We start from the raw sequence: 24,417 nt of genomic DNA on the forward strand, positions 1-24,417 counted from the left end.
CGTGGCCAGCGCAGAAAGTGGGCCAGCACTCTGCCGGAAGCTACCCTGGCATCCCTGCTCAGAGCTGGGCGGTCACCAGACTAGGCCCCACACCCTCCTAGCAGCCTGGGCATCCTGCGCCCACCCACTCTCCCTGACCATGAGCTCCAGGAATCTTCCTTGGTGCCAGGCCCCAGCACCCCTTTCCCCAGGGCCACAGTTGTGGGACTGGGAATAGGCCAGCCACTGGAGTCTCCCTGCTCAGGAATGTAGGACTGGGATACAGGAAGAGGAAACAGCATCTAAGAAGAGCCAAAAATGTTCTGTGTAGGTTTTCTGGGTTGTGACTCAAAGCCTTCAATATGGCGGCTGTGAGGAACCTTCCACTACCAGGGCAGAAAGACAACCCGCTGGATCTGACCAGAGAACCTTGTGATATCTTAGAGATTCTCCAAAATGTGCCCAATTACAAGGAGTATCAAATAAGAGAAAGCTAGGCTATCTGAATAACTTTGCTGAGGCTCTTGCTCTGTTGCCCAGGCTGGTCTGTAACCTGTGCGCTAGAGGGCCCTCCTGCCTCAGCCTCCCAAGTCCTGGGACTCACAAGGGTGACTCGCTATGCAAGGCCTTCGTGTGTTTTAAATTTTAAAATGTATTTAAATAATAGAAATATATGCTTCTGTAGAAAATATGGTTGGTCCAGAAAAGAATAAAAGAAAACCACTGAAGAAATAAAAGTTGTTCCATGTAAATATGGGAGCGGAGGGAGGCCAAGGGCCTGAGGAGACAGAGGGTATAGTTGGGGAGAACAAAAGAGAGAAAGAAAATAAGAATAAAGAGATGATGGCCCAGAAAGGGGCAGGTTGCCAGAGAGGGAGTCCCGACTTTGCTGAGGTCCATAATAATTTCTGTCTTCCGGTTCACAAGGCACCTAAGATCTAGAACCTCCTTCTGAGGTTCAGTGGACTTGAAATTTCTGTGACTTCTAAATTACGTGCCCTCAGAGCCAAGCTGACCTTATCATTTTCCTCTCTATTTTTTTTAAGAGCAGTTTGGGGTTCACAACAAAATGGAACAGAAGGTACAGAGATTTCTATACACTCCCTGTGCCCCCGCCCCGCAACAGCCTCCCTGGCCATCAACACCCTCCAGCCGAGTGGTACATTGGTTACAACCAGCGGACCTGTATTGACACATCGTTGTCACCCCAAGTTCATAGTTTATATCAGGGTTTGCTCTTGGTGGTGTGCATTTGATGGGCCTGTGATACATACAGAGGAGTTTCACTGGCCTAAAAATCCCTTGTGCCCCCCTATTTATCTCTCCCTTCCTTCTGCTTCCCAGCAACCACTGATTTAAAAAAAAAAAAAAAATCTCCATAGTCTTTCCTTTTCCAAAATGTCATACAGTTGAACTCATACCAAGTAGCCATTTTACTTTCATTTAGCAATTCATTTTTCTTTTATAGTAAGAATTTCCTGAGGCTGGGGTGGTGGCTCAGTGGCAAAGAGCTTGCCTAGCACATGTGAGGCACTGGGTTCCATCCTCAGCACCACATAAAAATAAATAAATAAATGAATAAATGTCCATTGACAACCAAAAAATATTTAAAAAATAAATTACGGGGGTTTTATTTATTTATTTTGATTCATTGTACATAAATGGGGTACAACTGTCGTTTCCCTGGTTGTACCCGTAGCAGAGTCGCACCGTTTGTGTAATCATACATGTACGCAGGGTAATGGTGTTTGTCTCAATCTGTTATTTTTCCTTCCTCCCACCCCCTCCCCAGTACAGGAATTAAAAAAAAAAAAAAAAAGAATTTCCTGGTTCTATTTTCCTGACCCTTCTTTCATTAAGTGTACACAATACATTAACATCTTCCAACTAAGGGAAAAGCTTATTTCAGACCTTGAGTAAACTGGAATCCACTGTTTTTCCCTTGAGAAAAGAGAAAATAATATTTACTGAATCCTGGAAACTAGAGATGCTGGCATTTCTGGTTTCAGTCATAGCCCAGCCTGTCAAAAAACAGTCTCTGACTTCATCTTTTCTGGTAGGTTCTGGCAGGAACTGGAGCCTGGCCTCTATGGAACCATTCTGAGGGCTGTCGGTCTTCCGCCTGGCAGCGTGATTCCTTCTGCGTTCTGTGGCATGGGCCTGTTTCAGGAGCACCTACTCATTGCTTCTTGTTTCTCTGCAGGTCACGGTCATTGTGCTATTGGTAGGTGTTGCCTTCCCTTAATCCCCAGACTGGCTCTGCAGCACCCTCCCATCAACCTAAGAACGAGAACAACAGCGCTGTAAATGGACAATCAACTCCTGGTATCCTGGGGGACTGGTTCCAGGCCACATGCACATACTAAAATCTGAGAATGCTCAAGTCCCTTATCTAACATGGTATAAAATCGACACACATCCTCCCATATACATTTTTTTTTTTCTTTTTTCGTGCTGGGGATTGAACTCAGGAGCGCTTCACCACTGAGCCACATCCCCAGCCCTTTTTTGTATTTTATTTTGAGACAGGGTCTTGCTAAGTTGCTTAGGGCCTCACTAAGTTACTGAGGCTGACTTTGAACTCGCAATCCTCCTGCCTCAGCCTCCCCAGCCACTGGGATTACAGGCATGGGCCTTTGTGCCCAACTCTTCCCATATACATTAAATCATCTGTAGATAACTTATAATACTTAATACAATGTAAATGCTACAGAGTTTTTAAACTCTATTATTTACGAAATAATGATAAGAAAAAACATCTGTAACTGGGTGTGGTAGCAACGTATGCCTGTAATCCCAGCTATTCAGGAAACTGGGGCAGAAGGATCATCGAATTTGAGGCCAGCTTGACCTCAAATTTAGCAAGGCCTTTTCTCCAAATAAAAAAATATAAAGGGTTGGGGATGTGGCTCAGTGGGAAAGTGACTCTGGGTTCAATCCCCAGTACCATAAAACAAAACAAACAAAGAAACAAAAATGTCTGTACATGTTCAGTAAGGATACAATTTTGATTCCAGGTATTTTCTTTCTTTCTTTTTTTGTCCTGGGAATTGAACCTGGAAATTGAACACTGAGCCACATCTCCAGCCCTTTATATTTTTTATTTGAGACAAGATCTCACTAAGTTGTTCAGGGGTTTGCTTTGTTGCTGAGGCTGGCCTCAAACTTGTGATCCTCCTGCCTCAGCCTCCTGAGTCACTGGGATTACAGACATGTGCCACCACACCCAGCTCTTCCGAGTATTTTCTAGCTTACGTTTGGTTGAATCCACAGATGCAGGACACATGGTACGCAGGCGAACTGCACTGACTACTGATAACGTTCCAGGCAGATTTCTAAGCACTGTATATGTATTTACTTAGCCTTGACAACAACTTTATGAAGTAGGTAATAACATTAGCCCCCATGTAATAATTGACGAAGCTGAGACACAGAAAAATTAAGTTACAAGCTCAAGGACACAGATTGGATGTGACCTAACCAGAATTTGAGTGCCAATATTCTAGTTCCAGGGTTTTATGTTTTTGTTTTGTTTTGTTTAGTTTTTGCAGTGCAGGGATGAAACCCAGGGCTTAGAGAATGTTAGGCAAGTACTTGACCACTGAGCTACATCCCCAGCCCCAGAGTTCCAGTGTTAGCCACTTCATTGCGAAGGGAAGGATATTAGTGATGTACTCCCAAACTTAGTGGCTTAAAACAGTAGACTCAGGATTTCACACAATTTTTGAGGGTTGGGCATCTGAATGCTCTGACTCAGAGGGTCACGTGGGGAAGGTAGTGGTGAAGCTGCTGGCCAAGATAGTGGCCTCTGAAGACTCTGTCGGGGCTAGAGGATGCACCACCAACATCACACATATGGCCATTGGCAGGAGCCTCAGTTCCTTACCGTGTGGGCTTAGGACAAGGTTTCCCCCAGTGTGAGAGATGACAGAAAGAGAGGGACAGATAGAGATATACTGCTTGAGAGATGAGCCACTGGTCTTTCCCCCCTTTACTGGGGATTGAACCCAGGGTTTCATTGATGCTTGGCTGGCCTTCTACTTCTCAAGTTCAGTCCACTCTCAACAGGAGGAGATGACACAACGGTGTGAATTCCAGGCAGCAGAGATCCCTGGAGGACCATCTTGGGGGCTCACTATCACAGATATGAAGAGAAGCAAAACAGAAAACCACCTGACCCTTCAGAAAACCTATAAAATTTGCTCTAGAGGTGACAGCAAAAGGCAGCCATTGTGTGCAAACACTGGTCACCCCTCATCAAGCCCTGTGTCTACACATTTTAGCAGACACGATGGAGAGATGTAGACTTATCTAGAGTTCTGTGTACACAGGTTCCACTTCTTCAGTACCATATGGTTGTAAGGATTCTAAGGATATTTTTAATCAACTGACACCAAAGAAGTAGGAAGATGCACTTGTTGGTCTTAGGAAGGTAACAATAAAAAAAAAACTCAATTTCATTTAATTCATATACCTTTTGCAATAATGTTACCAATTGGCTGAGGGTGCTTTTGCTCAATTTAGATAGAAATCACAAACAGGCAGAGTGCAGCTCCCTTAGTGTTAGCAGCTCAGAGCTTTGAATGCCAGCGGCTCTTAGTGTTCGTGGCCCTCCTTGCCAGCTCAGCCTACTCAAGATAGAAATCACAAGTAGGCAAAATAGCTGGGCATGGTGGCCCATGCCTGTAATCTCAGCAAATGGGGAGGCTGAGGCAGGAGGATCGCCAGTTCAAAGCCAGCCTCAGCAACTTAGCAAGGCCCTAAGTAACTCAGTGAGACCCTGTCTCTAAATAAAATATAAAATAGGGCTGGGGCTGGGGTTCAGTGGTTAAGTGCCCCTGAGTTCAATCCTCAGCACAACAACAACAACAAATAGGCAAAGCAAAATTCATCTGTAAGAGGCTTTACTAGGACTTATGCTGCAGCATAAGGAGAAACAGTCCCTGATAGATGTGATGGGGAATGCGAAGACTGCCTGTGTAGACAAAATGGTGGTTGGCGCATGTGCAGTATCCTGCCAGCTACCTGCAGGCTTTCTGCTTAGCTATGGGTGGGTCAGTAGGGAGGCTTCTTGTGGACCCGACTGGGGACAGCTGAAGTGTGTGCAGAGGGTGGAGGCTGTGGGGCAGAGTCATCTGGGACATACTGAGACCAAAGCTACTGTGGTCAAAGCAAAAGATTCTGAGCAGCTGTGGAGCATTTGAGGCAGCCCTGACTGTCAAAGATGGAAAAAAGAAAAAGAAAGAAAAAGCCCCTTTGGGGGAGCCTTAGACCCTTCTCTTCAATCTCAATAAAATATACATAACATAAACTTTAACATTTTCACCATTTTTAAGTGTACCATTTAGTGGCATTAAATTTGACCTAAAATAGCCTCTGACATATTTTAAGTGTGGCATAAAGGGTTCTCCCTCTACGGTGAACTGCAACCTAACTTGATGTCTAGGCAGATGGCAACCTACTCTTGTGGTTGAGTCCCAGCCAGCCACAAGCAGCCGAAGTTCCAACCGCAATCAAATAAGGCAGACTTGAGCTGTAATCAGCAGGCTGTGTCTGTACCTTGCTTTCATTTTGTCTCTACATCACTTCCTGTGTTGGTCAGCTCTCTGTCTCTGTGACCAAAATACCTGACCAGAACAACTAGAGGAGGAAAAGTTTATTTTAGCTCATGATCTCAGAGGTTCAGTCCATGGTCGGACCACTTCATTGCTCTGGGCCCAAGATGAGGCAGAACATCATGGCCAGAGTGGGTGGTGGAGGAAAGCTGCTCAATTCTTGGTAGCGAGGAAGCAGAAAGAGGGAAGGGGCCACAGGGAAGATGCACCCTTCCAGGGGACTCACCCAGTGGCCCACCTCCTCCAGCCATGCCCCACCTGCCTGCAGTTACCACCCAGTTATTCCATTCAAACTAGGATGGACTGATTAGGTTACAGCTCTCATAATCCAATCATCTCACCTCTGAATATTCCTGAATTAATACAGGAGCTTTTGGGGGACACCTCATATCCAAACTACAACACCTCCTTTTGTCTGGTTATAAATATAACCTGGCCAGATAATGCAATGGAGGATGAAGCATTCTAAAGTGTTTTTTGGGGGGTACCAGGGATTGAACCCAGGTACTCTTAACCCCTGAGCCACACCCCCAGCCCTTTTTATATTTTATTTAGAGACAGGGTCTCCCTGAGTTGCTTAGGGCCTTGTTAAGTTGTTGAGGCTGGCCTTGAACTCACGATCCTCCTGCCTCAGCCTCCCAAGTTGCTGGGATCAAAGGAGTATGCCACCATGCCCAGCTCTAAACCATTTTGGTCCATACTTCTGTCTGATTCTAGAACTCCAAATAAAGCCAATTAAGGTCTGCAAAATTCGATGTGTTGCAATTTTGTCTTTTAACAGAGCACATTCACATTACAGCCATCACCACCATCTATATCCAGAATGCTTTCATTTTCCCAAGCTGAAACTCTATATGCACTCAATGCTAACTGCCATTTCTCCCACCACCAGCCACTGGTCGACACCATTCTACCTGCTGTCTTTATGAATTTCGTTACTCTAGTTGTCTTATAGACATAGTCATATAATATTTGTCTTTTTGTGACTGACTTATTTTATTTAGCATAATGTCTCCCTGGTTCATCCATGTCATGGCATGTTCAGAATTTCCTTCCTTTTCATGCCTGTAATCCCAGTGGCTTGGGAGGCTGAGGCAGGAGGATCACAAGTTCAATGCCAGCCTCAGCAACTTAGTGAGGCCCTAAGCAACTCAGCGAGACTCTGTCTCTAAATAAAATACAAAAAAGGTCTGGGATGTGCTCAGTAGTTAAGTTCTCTGGGCTCAAAACACAGTACAACTCTTCCTTTTTATGGCTGAATAGTATTCCATTGTGTGTACATACCACACTTTTGTTTCTCCATTCATCCATTAATGGATACTTGGGTTGCTTCTACCCTTTTCCTACTGTGAATAATATTACTATAAGCACAGGGATTTGCAAATATCTGTTGGAGTTCCTGCTTTCAATTGTTTTGAGTACATACCCAGAAGTGAAATTACTGGATCTTATGGTGATTTGTTTTTCTTTTTTTGGGTAGTAATGGGGACTGAACCCATGCTAAGCAAATGTTTTACCACAGAGCTACATCCCCAGACCTCATATAGCAATTCTGTTTAATTTTTTTTTTAGTTGTAGATGGACAATACCTTTCTTTTTTATTTATTTCTATGTGGATTGAACCCCGTGCCTCACACATGCTTGTGCACGTGGTAGGCATACACTCTACCATAGCTACAACTCCAGCCCTAATTTTTTTTTTTACAGTCTTTCATATTGTTTTCCTAACAACCTAATTTTAAATAATAATAACAACAACCATTGTGCTAAGCCCTTGTACATTAGTTCAAACCAATACCTCAAGGGGTGGTGGTGCATACTTGTAATCCCAGCAACTTGGGAGGCTGAGGCAGGAGGATTGCAAATGTGAGGCCAACCTCAGCAACTTAAAGAGACTCTGTCTCAAAATGAAAAATAAAAAGGGTTGAGGATGTGGCTCACTGGTAAAGCACCCTTGAATGCAAGGTGTTATTCTCACTTTTCAAGATATTAACTAACTTAAACTGGGCACAGTGGTGCATGCCTGTAATCCCAGCAGCTTGGGAGGCTGAGGCAGGAGGATCTCAAGTTCAAAGCCAGCCTTTGCAAAAGCAAGGTGCTAAGCAACTCAACAAGACCCTGTCTCTAAATAAAATATAAAGAGATAGCTCAGTCGGTAGAGTGCTTGCCTTGTAAGCACAAGGCCATGGGTTTGATCCCCAGCACCCCCCCAAAAAAATAAATAAAATAAAAATAAAAATAAATAAAATATAAAAAGGATTGGGGATGTGACTCAGTGGTCTAGTGCTCCTGAGTTCAATTCCCAGTATCCCCTCTCCCCCAAAAAAGATATTTGCTAACTTAATATCACAAAACCAGTTGGGAGTCAGCACTTAAAAGGCAAATGGTAATGAGTCGTGATTAATAAAGCACAAATTTAGGTCTGAGAAACTTGAGGTGACAGAGTGTAGGATTTAGTTATCTACAGAAAGGTCCTCAAAAGTACATGTTGAACCAAATATTTATTTATTTGTTTGTTTACTTATTTGGTATCTGGGATTGAACTCCATGGGACGCTACCTGTCAGTCGTATCTCCAATCATTTTTATTTTTTATTTTGAGACAAAGTCTCAAAAAATTTCTCAGGCTGGCCTTGAACTTACCATCCTCCTGCCTCGGTCTTCTGAGTCGCTGGGATTACAGACGTGGACCACCATGGCCGGCCGACTTTTGAAGATATTCCAAGTTCACGCATCCCAGAGGGAAACCAAGAGGACATTGGCTGCGGAAGAGACCACAACTTGCCTCAGCCTCTGGAAGTCTGTGTATGATTTTCTGATCAGGGTTGTGGATAACTGCTCCACGCAGTGTCCCCACTTGTCAGTGACTTCTCCAGTACCATCAGTCCAAGTGGCAGAGAAATCTGTAGTAAGCCTTGACCATTGCAAAACTGTCTTTTGCTCAGAACTGACCATCTCTGGGTTGCTAAGCTGTTGTGTCGGAGCAGTCCACTAGAAGCGGGGTTTCTAGTCTCTAAAACCCAATCCGACGCCAAACATTGTGCCTTTTTTTTTTCAGTGCTGGGGAATCCAACTCAGGGCCTCCCACATGCTAAGCGAGCACTCGATCAGTGACCTATAACCCCAGCCCTTTTTATTTTATTTTGAGACAGAGTTTCACTGAGTTGGTGAGGCCAGCCTTGAACTTGGCATCCTCCTGTCTCAGCCTCCTGAGTGCTGAGCTTACAGGTGTGCGCTTCTCTACTGGCTCCTACTCTCTGATTTGATGATTCACTAGCTGGCGTCCCAGGACTCAGGGTAAAGTTGGACTATGCCTATGTTACAGCCCACCTAAAAGATCCCAGCAGGGCTGGGGCTGTAGCTCAGTGGCAGAGCGCTTGCCTAGCACGTGTGAGGCACTGGGTTGGATCCTCAGCACCACATAAAATAAATAAAAGAAAGGTGTTGGAAAAAAGAAAAAGGTCCAAAGCAAAATCAGCAAAGGAAAGAGGTGCAGGAGGTAAAGTCCAAGAGAGACCAGGCTCAAGTTTACAAGGGTCCTCCCCCCGTGGAGTCCACGGGACGTGTTGAGTTTCCCCAGCAACGATGAGTTGTCACAACACTTGTGTGGTATTGCCTACCCGGGAAACTCATTACTCGGTGTCCAGGGTTTTCACTGGGGGCTGGGCATGCTGCTCAGATCATACCATACTCCCGGATGGAAAGCGGGTGTTCTGCATGAACCATATTGTTGGCACAAACAGTTGAGGCCAAGTGAGCCAATTTTATCAGTTCTAGAAATGGGGGGAGCCCTCTCCAAATATAAGTTTCCGGAGCTAGCCTAGGGCCAACCTTGCACGCAGGGCACCACGGGATACAGGTGTCAGAGGCTCTTTGCTCTGCGCTCGTGCTTTTGTGTCCAACCTGTGTCCTGTGGTCCCGGTGGAATGTACAGAGATGATCACCGGGATGCCCATCGCCCAGACAGCAACGCATATTAATGTACGGATATGAATGGAATAGACCTGTGTGATTCAGTCCTTGGTGAAAAATAGGTAAGAGAATGAAATATATCACCCAAATACCACTACTGGAAAATTTAAAATATATGCATACAAACATGCTGCATTTAGGTTGCATGTATATAAATTTCAGAAACAGGAAAAGTACTCTATGTTGTTAGGAGTCTGGATACAAATTACGCTCAGGGAGATGGTGTGCTGAAGGGTGTAGGAGATGCTCGGTTGATCACATTCTCTTGAGCTGGGCTCACTTTGTGAAAATGTATCCAGCTGTGCATGTATGACGTGTATCTTTTTCATGTGCATGTTACATGGCTATCACATGTACTTTAAAATTAAAATACAGGGTGCTGGTGGTGTAGCTCAGTGGTACAGCCCTTGCCTAGCATGCACAAGGCCTGGGGTTCCGCCCCCAGCACGACAAAACAAAACAGAACAAGATGCCAAAAAACAAAAACCACACACCAAAAAGAAAAAAAAAATTTATGCCAAGCAGCAATTTCCATTTTGCATGCACGTTTATGAAATTATGGATGTACAGTCGGTCTTTTGTATCTGTGGCTTTTTTTTTTTTTTTTTGGACTGGGAATTGAAGCCAGAGGTGCTTAACCTCTGAACCACATCCCCAGCCCTTTTTATTTTTTTATTTTGAGACAGGGTTTCACTAAGTTGCTCAGGGCCTCGCTAAGTTGCTGAGGCTGGCTTTGAACTAGCGATCCTCCTGCCTCAGCCTCCTGAGCTGCTGGGATTACAGGTGTGCACCACTGCGCCCAGCATGTAGCCATGCATTCCGCACCCATTGATTCAACTCATCACAGATTGAAAATATTCTTTCTTTTCTTTTTGATAGTAGGGATTGAACCCCAGGGGCACTTTACTACCGAGCTACATCTCCAGTCCTTTTTAAAAATGTTTAATTTTGAGATAGGGTCTTGCTAAATTGCTGAGGATCTCACTAAATTGCCAAGGCAGGCCTTGAACTTGTGATCCTCTTGTCTCAACCTCTTGAGTAACTGGGTTATAGGCATGTGCCACCATGTCTGGCTGCAGATTGGAAATATTCTGACAAAAAAAATGGCCTCCAGCCTGGGTGGTGCACACATATAATCCCAGTCTTGGCAGGCTGAGACTGGAAGATCAAATTTTAGGCCAGGCTTAGTATCTTGGACCCTCAGCAATTTAGCAAGACACTATCTCAAAATAAAATTTAAAAAGCTCTGTGGTTCATTGGTAGAGCCCTTGCCTAGCATGCAAGATGCCCTGAATTTAATCCCCAGTCTCTCTCTCTCTCTCTGTCTGTCTCTCTCTGTCTCACACACACACACACACACACACACACACACACACACACACTCACACAAGCACGCATGCGCACACAAAAGATTGTCTGTGGGGAGGGAGAGTAGAAGAGGGCAATAAAAATATTATGAAACACACAAAAGATAGACCTTATCATGTGGATCAATGTTAATATGCCACTGAGGAGTATAGATGTGTCTTGCACCTGAGGTTAAAACCAAAGGAAGCCGGGCCCAGTGTCACCCTCCTATAATCCCAGCTGCTCGGAGGCTGAGGCAGGAGGATCATAGATCAAAGCCAGCCTCAGCAACTTAGTGAGGCCCTAAGTAACTCAGTGAGATCCTGTCTCTAAATAAAATACAAAATATGGGCTGGGGAGATAGCTCAGCTGGTAGAGTGCTTGCCTTGCAAGCATAAGGCCCTGAGTTCGATCCCCAGTACCGCCAAAAAAAATACAAAATAGGCCTGGGGAGGTGGCTCAGTGGTTAAATACTTCTGGGTTCAATCCCCTGTACCAAAAAAAAAAAAAAAAATCTGTCTCCAGCTGGGCACTGTGGTGTGCACCTGTAATCCCAGCTACTGGGGAGGCTGAGACAAGAGGATTCTAAGTTTGAGGTCAGCCTAGGCGACTGAATGAGGCCCTGTCTCAAAATAAAAAATAAAGGGTTGGGGTTATAGCTCAGTGGTATAGCACTTATCTAGTAAGGCACTAGATATCTAGAGGCACTGAGTTTGATCCTCAGCACTACATAAAAATAAATAAAATTATTAAAAAAATTTTTAAAGGCTAGTGATGTAACTCAGTGGTAAAGTGCCCTGGGTTCAATCCCCAGTACCCATCCCCACCCCTGCCACCATAAAAGAGGCTCTGTCTCCAGCCAGGCGTGGTGGCATACATCAGACTCAGGAGGCTGAGGCAGGAGGATCTCAAGTTCAAGGTCAGTCTGGGCAATTTAGGAAGACCCTCTCTCAAAGTAAAAAATAAAAGGGCTGGGGATGTAGTGGTAAATCACCCCCACTTGCCAAAAAAAAAGAGTCTGTCTTTAACTGTGGGATTAGCGACTCCCTTCTCATGGTCTCTGAGTCCCCTAGAAGTACTGAGTTCCATTCGGGCCTCAGAGACCCAAGTTCCCAACTGCAGAGGCTCACTCTGGTTTATGACCGCCCTCTGGTTGCGGAGGAAAGACATGCTGTAAGCAAGAACAGAAAGATACACTCTAGGGGCTGGGGAGATAGCTCAGTTGGTAGAGTGTTTGCCTAGCATGCCCAAAGCCCTGGGTTCAGTCCCCAGCACCAAAAAATACTTCCTAAGAAAAGCTTGTCAAAGCCCCGATTACCAGGCCTGACCCTGAGGGTTTCTGGTTGAGTAGGCTGGGGTGGGGCCTGAGAACTTACATTTCTTGTGTATTTATTACCAACCCAGGGCTTCACACATGCTTGGCAAGTGCTCTACCACTGAACTACACCCCCAGCTAGAATTTGCATTTTTAACATACCTCTTTGATTTGAGAACTGCCCCTTAAAAAGGACAAGCATGAAGAACGAAATTGTGGCCTTTGCTGGTAAATGGATGGAACTGGAGACTATCATGCCAAGTAAAATAAGCCAGTCCCCAAAAACCAAAGGTCGAATGTTCTTTCTGATGTGCGGATGCTAACTCACAATAAGGGGGAGAGGGCAGAATAGAAGTTCATTGGATTAGACAACGGGAATGGGAAAGGAGGGGGGATGGGAATAGGAAAGACAGTGGAATGAATGGGATGTCACTTTCCTATGTTCATATATGAATTCACAACCAGTGAAACTCCACGTCATGTACGACCACAAGAATGGGAAGTCACACTCCATGTATGGATGATATGTCAAAATCATGTATATCTAAAGAGAACAAATTAAAAAATGACAAGCACATCAGGTTGCATGCCAGATTATGGGACAGACCTTAGCCTTGACTCTCCCTAACTAGGTGGTGTGGGCTGAGAAGGGAAGCCATTGCCACCGACAATGCAGGTAACTTCTGGAAGCAGAGATATGTGGGCTTTGGGTGGTAAAACTCCGAGCCCTCAAAGCCAACTTTGGCCATCAGTTTCGACCTTCCTTCATTGCAAGAGGTGAAATCTGAGCTTTCAGCTGAGGAATCTGGGTCACAGCCAAATTCACTCAAGTGGTTGTCTCAGGGAAATGAGAGTGTGCATCCAGGAAGGGACCTCCCTCAGTAATTACATCATGACCCCACAGGAAGAGAGCATGCAACAGTAGAGAGTGGTCGCAGGGGTCTAGAGTGGGGCTCCCTAACCTTTTCACACACAGCCCATGATGATATTTGTATGATTTATTTGACAGTGTCTAGAAAAAATTGCCAAGGCTGGCCTCAAACTTGTGATTCTCCTGCCTCAGCCTCCTGAGTTGCTGGAATTACAGGCTGGGTCACCATGCCAGCTGCTACTGTTATTTTGAAAAGGAAAGTGGTTTCTGGGTGTGGTGTCATACACCTGTGATTCCAGCAAGGTCGAAGCAGGAGGATCACAAGTTCAAGGCTAGCGTCTGTAAATGAGAAGACCCTTGGCAAAGTTAGCGAGATGCTATCTCAAAATAAAAAGGACTGGGGATGTAGCTCAATGGTTAAGCATCCCTGGATTCAATCCCCAGTACTCCCACAAAAAATGTGGAGAAAGATTTCTAGAATTTATTGGGCACTAATTACATGCCTGATGCTGTTCTAAGCACTTTATACAAACCTGTTCATTTAATCTTCCTGCAGTAGGTAGAATTATTATCACTATTCCCATTTTACAGATAAGAAGACTGAGGTCCTTTGAAATTCACTTACCCAAGGACACTGACAAGTTTGGGCAGTGTGACTTTGGATGCTTTGCTCTTAAATATCCCACTATGCTGTGGCATGTGGCAGTCATAGATGTGCCATTCACGATACCTCCTGTAAAAAGAGAAAATTACAACAAATCTAGTTTTGCAGACCTTAATTAACTTCATTTGCAATTCCAGAATTAGGCAGCAGTATAGTCCAAAATGGGTGCAGAATGTTCCAGCCCACCACATGTGCAGGTTATATCTATAACTGGACTAAAGGAAGTGATACATGAGTGGAAATGGGGTACAGAGCTGGTCTAAGTGGTTACAGTTTAAGTCTGTCTTATCTGAATGTGACTCGAATAGTTGGTTGCCTGTGATTGGCTGAGGCTCAGCCACTCATTACGAGAGTGGGTTACGTGGGCTGGGGGTGTAGCTCAGTGGAACAGCACAGGTCAACCATGCCTGAGACCCTGGGTTCCATCCCCTGCATCACAATAGAAAGAGTATTTGCGGTCTTTTTACACATGGAGTTCCGTTGCAGTTCACTGTGGACAGAGAAAGCTTTACTCTACACTTACAGAAGCAGCCTGAGGCCAAAGTTAAACTCAGTTTAACACTGCTGATGGACGCGGTAGCTAGCGCATGCCTGTAATCCCAGTGACTCGACACAGGAGGCCGACACAGGAGGATCACGAGTTCAAAGTCAGCCTCAGCAACTTAGTGAGACCCTAAGCAACTCAGTGAGACCCTGTCTTTAAATAAAAAATACAAAAAAGGGCTGGGGATGTGCTCAGTGGTTAAGTGCCCCTGGGTTCAATCTCTGGTGAGCAGAGTCCCTCTGCTTCCTGGTTGTCATATATATATATTGAGTCTTTATTAAACATGTGCAGACTTTCTTCTCATTATTCCCTAAACAATATTGTGTAACAGCTATTTATATATATATATATATATATATATATATATATATATATATATACTGTTTCAGTCAGCTTTTCCATTGCTGTGACCAAAAGGTCTAACAAGAATGATTTTAGAGGAGGGAAATTTTATTTAGGGCTCATGATTTCCAAGGTCTCAGTCCATAGATAGCCAATTCCATTGCTCTGTGCCCATATATATATATATAATTATATATATATATATATTATGGTGCTGAGGATTGAACTCTGGGTCTTGTGCATGCGAGGCAAGCACTCTACCAACTGAGCTATATTTCCTTCCCACAAATAAATTTTTAATAGAATTATCTTTTTATAATTTGTTCTGTTTAATATACATGACAGTAGGATATATTTTGACATTATACATACATGGTGTATAACTTATTTTAATTAGGATCCCATTCTTGTGGTTGAACATGACGTGGAGTTTCACTGTGGTGTATTCATATATGAACATAGGAAAGTGACGTCCCATTCATTCCACTGTCTTTCCTATTCCCATCCCCCTCCTTTCCCGTTCCCTTTGTCTAATCCAGTGAACTTCTCTTCTTCCCTCCCCCACTTATTGTGAGTTAGCATCTGCACATCAGAGAGAACATTGCCTTTGGTTTCTGGGGACTGGCTTATTTCACTTAGCATGGTACTTGGGTGGAGGCGCACCTGGGCCGGGAGGCCTGAAAGGGGAAGGCCAGGCCAGCTCAGGAGAGGAGGCAGCCTCAGTAAACTTCTCTGTAGGGGGTTGGGCTGGGGGAGAACCACGTAGCTTTGAATTTGCTGTTCGGAGGAGCAGGGAGCCTGCTGGGTCCGGTCCAAGGAAGGTCAGGCAGACAGCCTGAGCTCCTTGTCTCTAAGGAAGCCAGCGAGTGTGTTTATGGATTTTACCCTAGCAACCTGGGAGAAAAGCCGAGGAACCATTGCAGATGCCAGTTCCCTCCCAGCCTCCTGGACCACGCTGGCTTTTTCCAGAAGGTGAAGTGTCTGGATGAGATGGGCCTGTCCTCAGTGGGGTGGGAGGCCTCTGGGCCCTCCAGGTAGACACTGGCATCTCAGGGCTTGTGTGCATTTTAGCTGCTGTGCATTCAGCCACCTTGGATCCCCGGGCCAGGCTGCCGGAGCATACATGGTGGTCGGCAGTGGCGTGGAGTGGGGTGCACCTGCCCTGTTGACGGCCAGCCCCAAGTTCCCTTTGTTCACAGGAGAAAATTGCCAGAGGTTCCTGAGACTCAGCTTCTCTGGAACCCTAACTTTTCCATTGCCCCTCCTAAGTCATCCCAGGGATTTAAGGGAAAGTAGATCCCTCCGGTAAGGAAGGAAAAGCGTCCCCTGAGGTGACTCAGCCAGAACCCAAGTACTTTCCACACTAATCCATCACCTGACATCCTCCTCTGGTTTTTTTCCATTTCTAATTATCTTATGATTAAAAGATTATATGCTCATTATCAGACATTCAAATCATGTGGAAATGTACACTATAGAATATTCTGGGTGCTCCCCCCATCCAGCAATGATCACTGTTCACTCTGGTCTATGTTCCTCGGGATGTATATGTATACTCTATCTCTTTCTTTTTATTTCTTATGGACTAAGGGTTGAACCCAGGGGTGCTTTACCACTCAGCCAGGTTGCTAAGTTGCTTAGGACCTCGCTATATTGCGGAAGCTGGTCTCCAACTTGCAATCCTCCTGTCTCGGCTTCCCGAGTTACTGGGATTATAGATATGCACAACCGCACCCGGCTCTACATATACTCTTATATAGAATAAGCATGTAATCTTTAAATTTTCTTGTGTGGTAAAACGTACACAACTTAAAAATTTTATAAAATATTTTAAAAATAGGAAAAATGTAATATTTTTCCTTTTAGTCACTTTAAGTATATGGTTTAGTGCATCAAGTATATTCACACTGCTTTGTAACCATCACTGCCATCCATCTCTAGAACTTTCTCATCTTTCCAAAACTCTGTATCAATGAAACAGTTGAAACTGAGGCTGGCTATGAACTTGAGATCCTCCTGCCTCAGCCTCCTGAGTCGCTGGAATTAGAGGTGTGCGCCATCACACTGGGCCAGAATTTCCTTTCTTTTGAAGGCTGAGTAGTATTCCAATGTATGGCTATATCACATTTTGCTTATCCATTAATCCATCGGTGGACATTTGGGTTGTTGACATAAGGATGTATTGTCATGTGTAAAAATATGTTGTTGGATGCAGAGGCCACCCTGTAATCCCAGCTACTCAGCAGGGGATCGATGAGCAGCAAAAGCTGCCTCACCAAGAAACAGATGTCCTCTGCTTGAAACCCGAGTTATGGAGCGACAAGGAACGCAGCCTCCCTCTAGTCCGCCATCTTGGATCTGTCATTGCAGCTACTCAGGAGGCTGAGTCAGGAGGATCACAAGTGTGAGGTCAGCCTGGATGACCCAGCAAGACTGTGTCTCAAAATAAAACATGAAAAGGGCTGGGGATGTAGCTCAGTGGAACAGTGTCCCTGGGTTCAATCCCCAGCGCCTTAAAAAAAAAAAAAGTATTGTTATGTGAAAGACTATCAGTCAGTCAGTCAATCCCATCGGTTCCCACCCCAACCTGTTCCCCAGATGCGTTCGGTTCCTGTTCTGCACACAAGACCAGCAGGCGTGCCCCCCTCTCCTTCCATGTCTGTAATTAAGTGAGGTCTTCTCCTGGGCTGGGCCCTGCCTTTCACTTCGCAGTTTCTGTTGACTAAAACTCTACATGTGGCCCTGCTTGACCTTTTCCTTCTGAACCTTGCAACTGTTTTCTCTCCTCATCCGATTGCTCCCCGCTATTCATATCCATAGCAGGACTTTACAGATTAGCATGCGATTTACCTTGCTGGCCTTATTATGACTTCCTGACTCACCTTAGAGATCCTTTCCTTGACGGGTGTCCTTGTCCCTGGTACTCTTCCTGGATCTAGGTAAGATAGTGAACACAGGGATTTGTGTCATGGCTGTATCACATCCCACAGGACCCTGAGAGCCTGGTCAACCAATTGAGACCCAGTGCTAGGGTGACTTTTTTAAAAATCCGTGCAATTGGGGATTGAATTCAGGGTTGCTCTACCACGGAGCCACATCCCTAGCAACACCCCTGTCCCCTTTTTTTTTTGGTGTCAGGGATTGCACCCAAGGGCACTTAACCACTGAGCCACATCCCCAGTCCTTTATTATATTTCATTTAGAGACAGAGTATCATTGAGTTGCTTAGGGCCTCGCTAAGTTGCTGAGGCTGGCCTCGAACTTGAGATCCTCTTGCCTCAGCCTCCCTGAGTCACTGGGATGACAGGCATGTGCCACCCCACCCAGCGGCCCAATTCTTTTTTATGGAACTATTAGAATTCAGATATTGAAATGAGAGACGTACAATGACAGGATCAGAAAGAAATTGGCTGAACTTGTTTATGAACACAAATCCAAATGTCCTAAATTCAGCTTTAGGGAGTTGAATGAAGTGGGTGGAAGAAATACTCCATTGAAGCAGAGCAGAGCTCCCCTGGGGGTCAGGCTGAGCCTAAGCTTGGGGACCACGTCCCTGCACAACTTCTCTTTTCCTCCCGCTTCCCTTACTCCTTGGAGCTTCCCGCTAAACGCCTCCCCTCTATAAGTCACTCCTCCAGAATAAGTGTGCTGATTGACTTTACTTTGGGGGAGGTTTACCCAACACAGACGCCTTCCCCACCTCTGTGGGCATAAGCAGATGTGCCCCCAGAGGTGTGCGCTGTTCCTCTCTCCCTTATCAGACTCAGAGCACAGAAGAGTGATTATGGGTTTAATTCTCCCTAAAGCAGAGACCGAGTCTCATAAATATTTCTTCCTTCCATCCAACTTAATATGGTTGACATGAAAAGATCCTGGCTTGAGGAACCCACTGGTAAAGATTTGCAAGTGCTGAGGCTACTGGGTACAAAGGAAGCCTTTTGGCACCTTGATCTAAGCTCTGCAGGAAAAAGGAACAGAAAAAAAAGAGGACCTAGTTCCAGTGGATTGCCACACCCAAGCTAGGCCACTGGAACTCAGCTTGGAGACCCCTCTAACTGACTGTTGGAGCTGAGGATGTGAGCCTGCGTGAGACTCTGAGTTTCAACCTAGCACCAAACAAAAAGCAAAACAAAACAAAAAAGTAATCACCAGGCTGTTCTGGAAGAGGGTGTTGCATCTCTCAGCCAGGTGGGGAGAGTCATGCCTGGGATGATTCTAGCCTGTGGCCAACAAGGAGTCCATTAATTTTATGACTATGGGTTTCAGAGGGCAGAGTCCCAAACCAAGAGCCAGGAAGGCACTACCTATGTGTCAAGATGGAAGAGGATGATAGGAGACTGACTGAAGAGTGGAGGTTGGGGACAGGGTAGTCCAAGATCAGGTTCAGCAGGCCCCATAAGAAGGCCTGAGCTAGTTCTAAGAATGTAACTGGCATGTTGTCTATGTTCGACTTGTACATAATGAAGATACAACTTTATTGTCTCCTTTAAAATCCATTCAGTATAGCCAGGCACATAGCAAATGCCTGTAATTCCAGGGACTCAGAAGGCTGGGATAGTATGATCCCAAGTAGCCTAGGCAACTTGGCAAACCCTGTCTCAAAATGAAATAAGAAAATCTGGGAATGTAGCTCAGCAGTACAGCGCCCCTGGGTTCAATCTCTAGTACTGTAAAAAAATAAATGAATACACAAATTTTAAAAAAAAATCTTGGTGGGTGCAGTGTCGCACATCTGTAATCTCAGTGGTTTTGGGAGACTGAGGCGGGAGGATTGCAAGTTCGAGGCCAGCCTCAGCAAGTTAGCAAGGTCCTAAGGACTTAGCGAGACTCTGTCTCAAAATAAAAAATGAAAAGAACTGAGGATGCAGCTCATGGTAAAGTGCTCCTGGGTCAAATGCCCAGTACCTAAGAAAATAAATAATATAATTTGGTAGACATTACCTGGATGTGATAGTTATTTTTATGTGTCAACTTGACTGGGTCGTAGAGGGCCCTGGTATTTGGCCAAACATTAGTGTAGGTGTTTCTTTGAGGGTATTTTTGGAAAAGATTAATATTTATTTCAATAGACTGAGTTAAGCAGATTGTCGTTCCTCATGTGGGCGGGCATCATCCAATTGGTTGAAGGCTTGAATAGATCAAAAAGTTGACATCTGACTGGGCATGGCGACACATGCCTGTCATCCCAGCAGCTCGGGAGGCTGAGGCAGAAGGCTCACGAGTTCAAAGCCAGCCTCAGCAACTTAGCAAGGCCCTAAGCAACTCAGCGAGACCCTGTCTCTAAATAAAATTTAAAAAGGGCTGGGGAGGTGGCTCAGTGGTTAAGCACTCCTGGGTTGAATCCCCGGTACCGAAAAACTAGGTTGACATCCTCCAACTGAGAGGAAATTTCTTCCTCCTATCTTGGAACTGGGGCATTTTTTCCCCCTGTTTTCAGACGCAAACTGAAGGGTTGGCTCTTCCCCGGTCTCCAGGCTGCTGCCATTTGTACTGGCACTCCAACATTGGCTCTCCTGGGTCTCAGGCCTTTGGACTTGGACTAGAGCTGTGCCATTTACTCTCCTAGGTTTCCCTCTTAATAACGCACCCTGCAGATCTTGGCTCTTGTCAGCCTCCATAATCACCTGAGGCAATTCACACACACACACACACACACACACACACACACACACACACCCTACTGGTTCTGTTTCTCTGGAGAACCCTGACTAATACACTGGATAAATAAATCTCATTCCTAGATAAATATTCCAGTGGGCCCATGACTCTTCAGTTCAGCTCAGTCTCAGGTAAGAGAAAGGTTTTTTGCTTGTTTGTTGTTGTTTGAGTGGTGCTGGGGATGGATCCTGGAGTCTCCCACGTGCTAGGCAAGTACTCTACCGCTGAGCCACACCCCCAGTCCCAAGAGACAGCCTCAGAGACCCTCGAAGTCACAAGCGCATCCTCTTCCATAATTAGAATATCCAGTTCAAGGCATTTTTCATAACTTCTGCCTTTCCTGGCTTGGGCCTGCTTTCTGTTGGAATCCTCCAACAGGAAGTGGGTATGGCTGACTTCCTGTCTGTTTCTCAACCTGGTATCCCTCCTATCCCAGCTCCTGAGGGAGAATAGTGGGTGCAGGGAGTGTGGTAAGGACAAGGCCTCTCTGGATCTTGTTCTCTCTCTGGCCTCCTGCACATGTCTAAACCTGGTTCTCGATTCCCGACGAGTTTTCAGGAGCTCTTCAGAGATTCTCACCATTGGGATCCTCTCCCAGGTCCCAGATATAGGGACATGGGCTTGGCCTCTCTGGTCCCTGGGGATTGGGTAGTGCTTTACAGCTTCTTTATGCTGAAGTCTCATCCCCACCCACCCCTAGAAGTCTTGGGCATTCTGACAGCCCTAAGGGGTCTGTTTCCTGTGCAGGCCGAAGAAACATACAGGCAACTTTTGTCCAGATGCACTCTAGAATGATGGGCGGATCCCAGGGGAACCAGGCTGTCATGCATGCTGGGCAAGTGCTCCAACACTGAACCACACCCCAGCCCAGGCAGACACTTCTGAGACACATTCAGGGCTCCTCAGAAAGTCCCCAGTGAGATCAAGGCCCAGTTAACCTAGAGTAACGATGAGTTTAGATCAGCTTCCCCAGCTTCCGTGTCCCTCACTCCTGTTCCTTGGGACCATTCCATAAAATAAGCTAGCTGCGAGGAAGTCCTTCTCTCAGGCTCTGCTTTGGGGCCCAGGGTGGAGGTGTGTGCTAAGAAGACAGGTCCTGGCAGTTCCCTCATTAGATTTGGGGTTCAAAGTTAACACCTCTCTACACACATTTTCCCTATAGAGTCTCGCATATTCAGGACTCATGTGGGGTGTCGGACCCAGCAACTACTACCCCTTTGTCCCCAAATCTCTTTATCTTTGTCCCCTTTCCTACTCTCTGACTTTGCCTGTCTTTGATCTGATTCAGACCTGGACACCATTTCTTTCGTAAATCTGACATTCGCTGTCACTTGGTGTCTCTGTAGAGGTTTCCCTTTTCATATCCTGTGACACACAGATCATTCCACCCCCAGTTTCTTTTCTGGAAAACACTGACATCCAGGATTTTTTTTTGTAGTATCTATAACAAGATTTTGAGTTCTCCTGCCATGGTGGCCACCCCCTCTGAGCCTGTTTTGAGCTGGGTTACTAACGTCAGTCTTAAAATATGCCCACTCCCGCCGCTGCTAGTGATACTAATGAGGTGTGAATAGTAGCTGATTACCTCTGTCTAAATACTATGCAGCTCTAAATGCAGTCTAATCTTGTGTTCCTTTTAGCAACCAACGTCATCTGGCTACTTAGACAGCAGCGCCCCATCTCTATTTCCTAATGCCTGCCGGACATTTTCACCGAATGTCTTCAGGCTTCTGAGATTAACAAGGTCACGATGGCTCATTATGTCCTCCCACAGAGCTCTGCCTCACATATTTGTGGTCTCGGTGAATGCAGTCATCCAAATAGTCTCCCAGGCTAGCCACCTCAGAGACTTCCTTAAGGGCTCTGGTTTCTGCACCCTCCCCACTTGATCTGTTCCCAGATCCTGTGGGTCCTACAGCTCAAACGTGTCTCCATCTCCCTGGCCTCTGTGCTCGGGCCAGTCACTCCAGCAGTGGGTGTCCTCTCTGGCCCTCCTGTGACCTCCTGTCTCTAGTTACCCTTCTCTGAGTCAACTCAGATCTCATCATGGTTTTTGGTTTTGCTCCGGGCTGGGGATGGAACCCAGGGCCTCACGCATGCTAGGCAAGTGCTCTGCCACTGAGCCACGTCCCCAGCCCTGATCTCTTGTCACTTTTCAGTTCTCCTGCACGTATTCAGTGCCCATGACCTTGCTCTTAGGTCAATACCTTGAGTCCAGGGGGCCTACGCTTTGAAGTTCTATGTCCTCCGCTTTTACTACGAAGTTCCGAGTTCCAGTGACCAATGACCTGATGACTGTGGTTTCCCTGTCCCCAGTCATCACTTTTGTCTCTCATCACCTCACTGTACCCCTGTGTTGAGTCAGGTTTCTCAGTGATGACCGCCTGCGATTAATTTTCAAAGTCTCAAGGGTCATGCTGGCTGTGTCCAAATAAGAGCCACCTGAGTATATACACCCCCATCCCCTGGGGCACATCAAGTGACCTCGGCTCATTACAAAACTGCAGAAGTGGCCTGAACGCTCTGCTCTTAGTACCCTGGCTTTGATGATAGCATTTAAGAACACTGTGATCTCTGTTCATGCCTCTCCGTTGGTGATGCAAACCTAAGAGAATAAACTGGGGCACCTTCAAAGTACCTGCTTGGGCCCACGGATACGCTGAGGACAGGTCTTACTGTTCTTGGAGTGGCCCAGGGGTGGAGGGAAAGTTTACGGACCCCAATGACACTGGCACATGTGCAAAGAGTGGATCAAACGCCTGACGTGGAAGCCACCCAGGCTAGGCATGAAGACTTCTTAACTCAGTACAATCAAGTCCTAGGTTGTGAATCCCCAGGAGTTGGTAAAACGGGATGATACATATTTTGCACTTCTGGAGAGAAGATTTATGATGCTCGTCACATTCTCAAAGCAGTTTGTGACACACATGAGGCTCAGAAAAGAAGAGTGAAGGGGCCCTACGGAATCATTATTGTGGTGCTGATGATATAGCCCATCTCGGAGGGTGCTTGCCTAGCATCCGGAAGGACCAGGGTTCGAATCCCCAGCACCCTGGAATGGGGGGGGGGGAGACAGAATCATTATTGTGTTAGAATTTGTTTCTTCCTGATTAAAAAAGCAATACGCATTCATTGCGAAATTGGAACATAAAATGTGCACAAAGAAGATGATAAAATCAGCCCTGATTCTACCATCCAGAGATACCCGTATCAACATTTTTGTATGCATCCCTCCAATCCTCTTTCTGTGTAAACATAAACACACATTATCCCTGTAAACCTGAGAAACACACTCTTTGTGATCTGCTTCCTTCTACTTAAGATATTCTGGATATTTCCCCAGGCCATTAAATACGCTTTTTCAACTTTAATGACGTCATAGTATTTGATCATTTAAGTCCCTTATTTATTTGCCACTGCTTTCTGGGTCTCTTTTTTTTTTTGGTTTTTTTTTTTTTTTTTTTTTTTTTGGCAGTGCTGGGGATCGAACCCAGGGCCCTGTGCTTCCAAGGCAAGCACTCTACCAACTGAGTTATCTCCCCAGCCCCCTCTTTGTTATTGTAAATAACATTGGGAATAAACATTCCCTTGCATACACTTTTAAATATTTCTTTGTTTTCTTTAATATAATTTTAGAACTGAAGTTTTAACTTTTCATTTTATTTATTATTATTTTTCTTGATTTTTTATTTGTTCTTATTAGATATACAGGACAGTAGAGGGTATTTAAACATATATATATATATATATATATATATATATATATATATATGTTGTTGTCAGTTTTTATTTTATTTTATTTTATTTTTTTGGTGCTGGTGGTGCTGGTGATGGAACCCAGGGCTTTCCACTGAGCTACATCCTGAGCCTTAGAAGTGAAGTTTGTGTTTGTCTTTTTTCTTTTTATTTGGAACTCTGTTTTTGTGGCGCTGGTGATAGAACCCAGGGCCTTGTCTAGGCAAGTTCTCTTATCACTGAACTACATCCCTATCCCAGAAGTGAAGCTGTCTTATTTTTTTGTTTTTGTTTTTGGGGATTGATTCCAGGGACACTTTACCACAGAGCTACATCCCCACCCTTTTTCATTTTTCATTTTGAGACAGGAATTAAA

Source organism: Sciurus carolinensis, chromosome X (genome assembly GCF_902686445.1).
Source record: "Sciurus carolinensis chromosome X, mSciCar1.2, whole genome shotgun sequence".
NCBI lineage: Eukaryota > Metazoa > Chordata > Mammalia > Rodentia > Sciuridae > Sciurus > Sciurus carolinensis.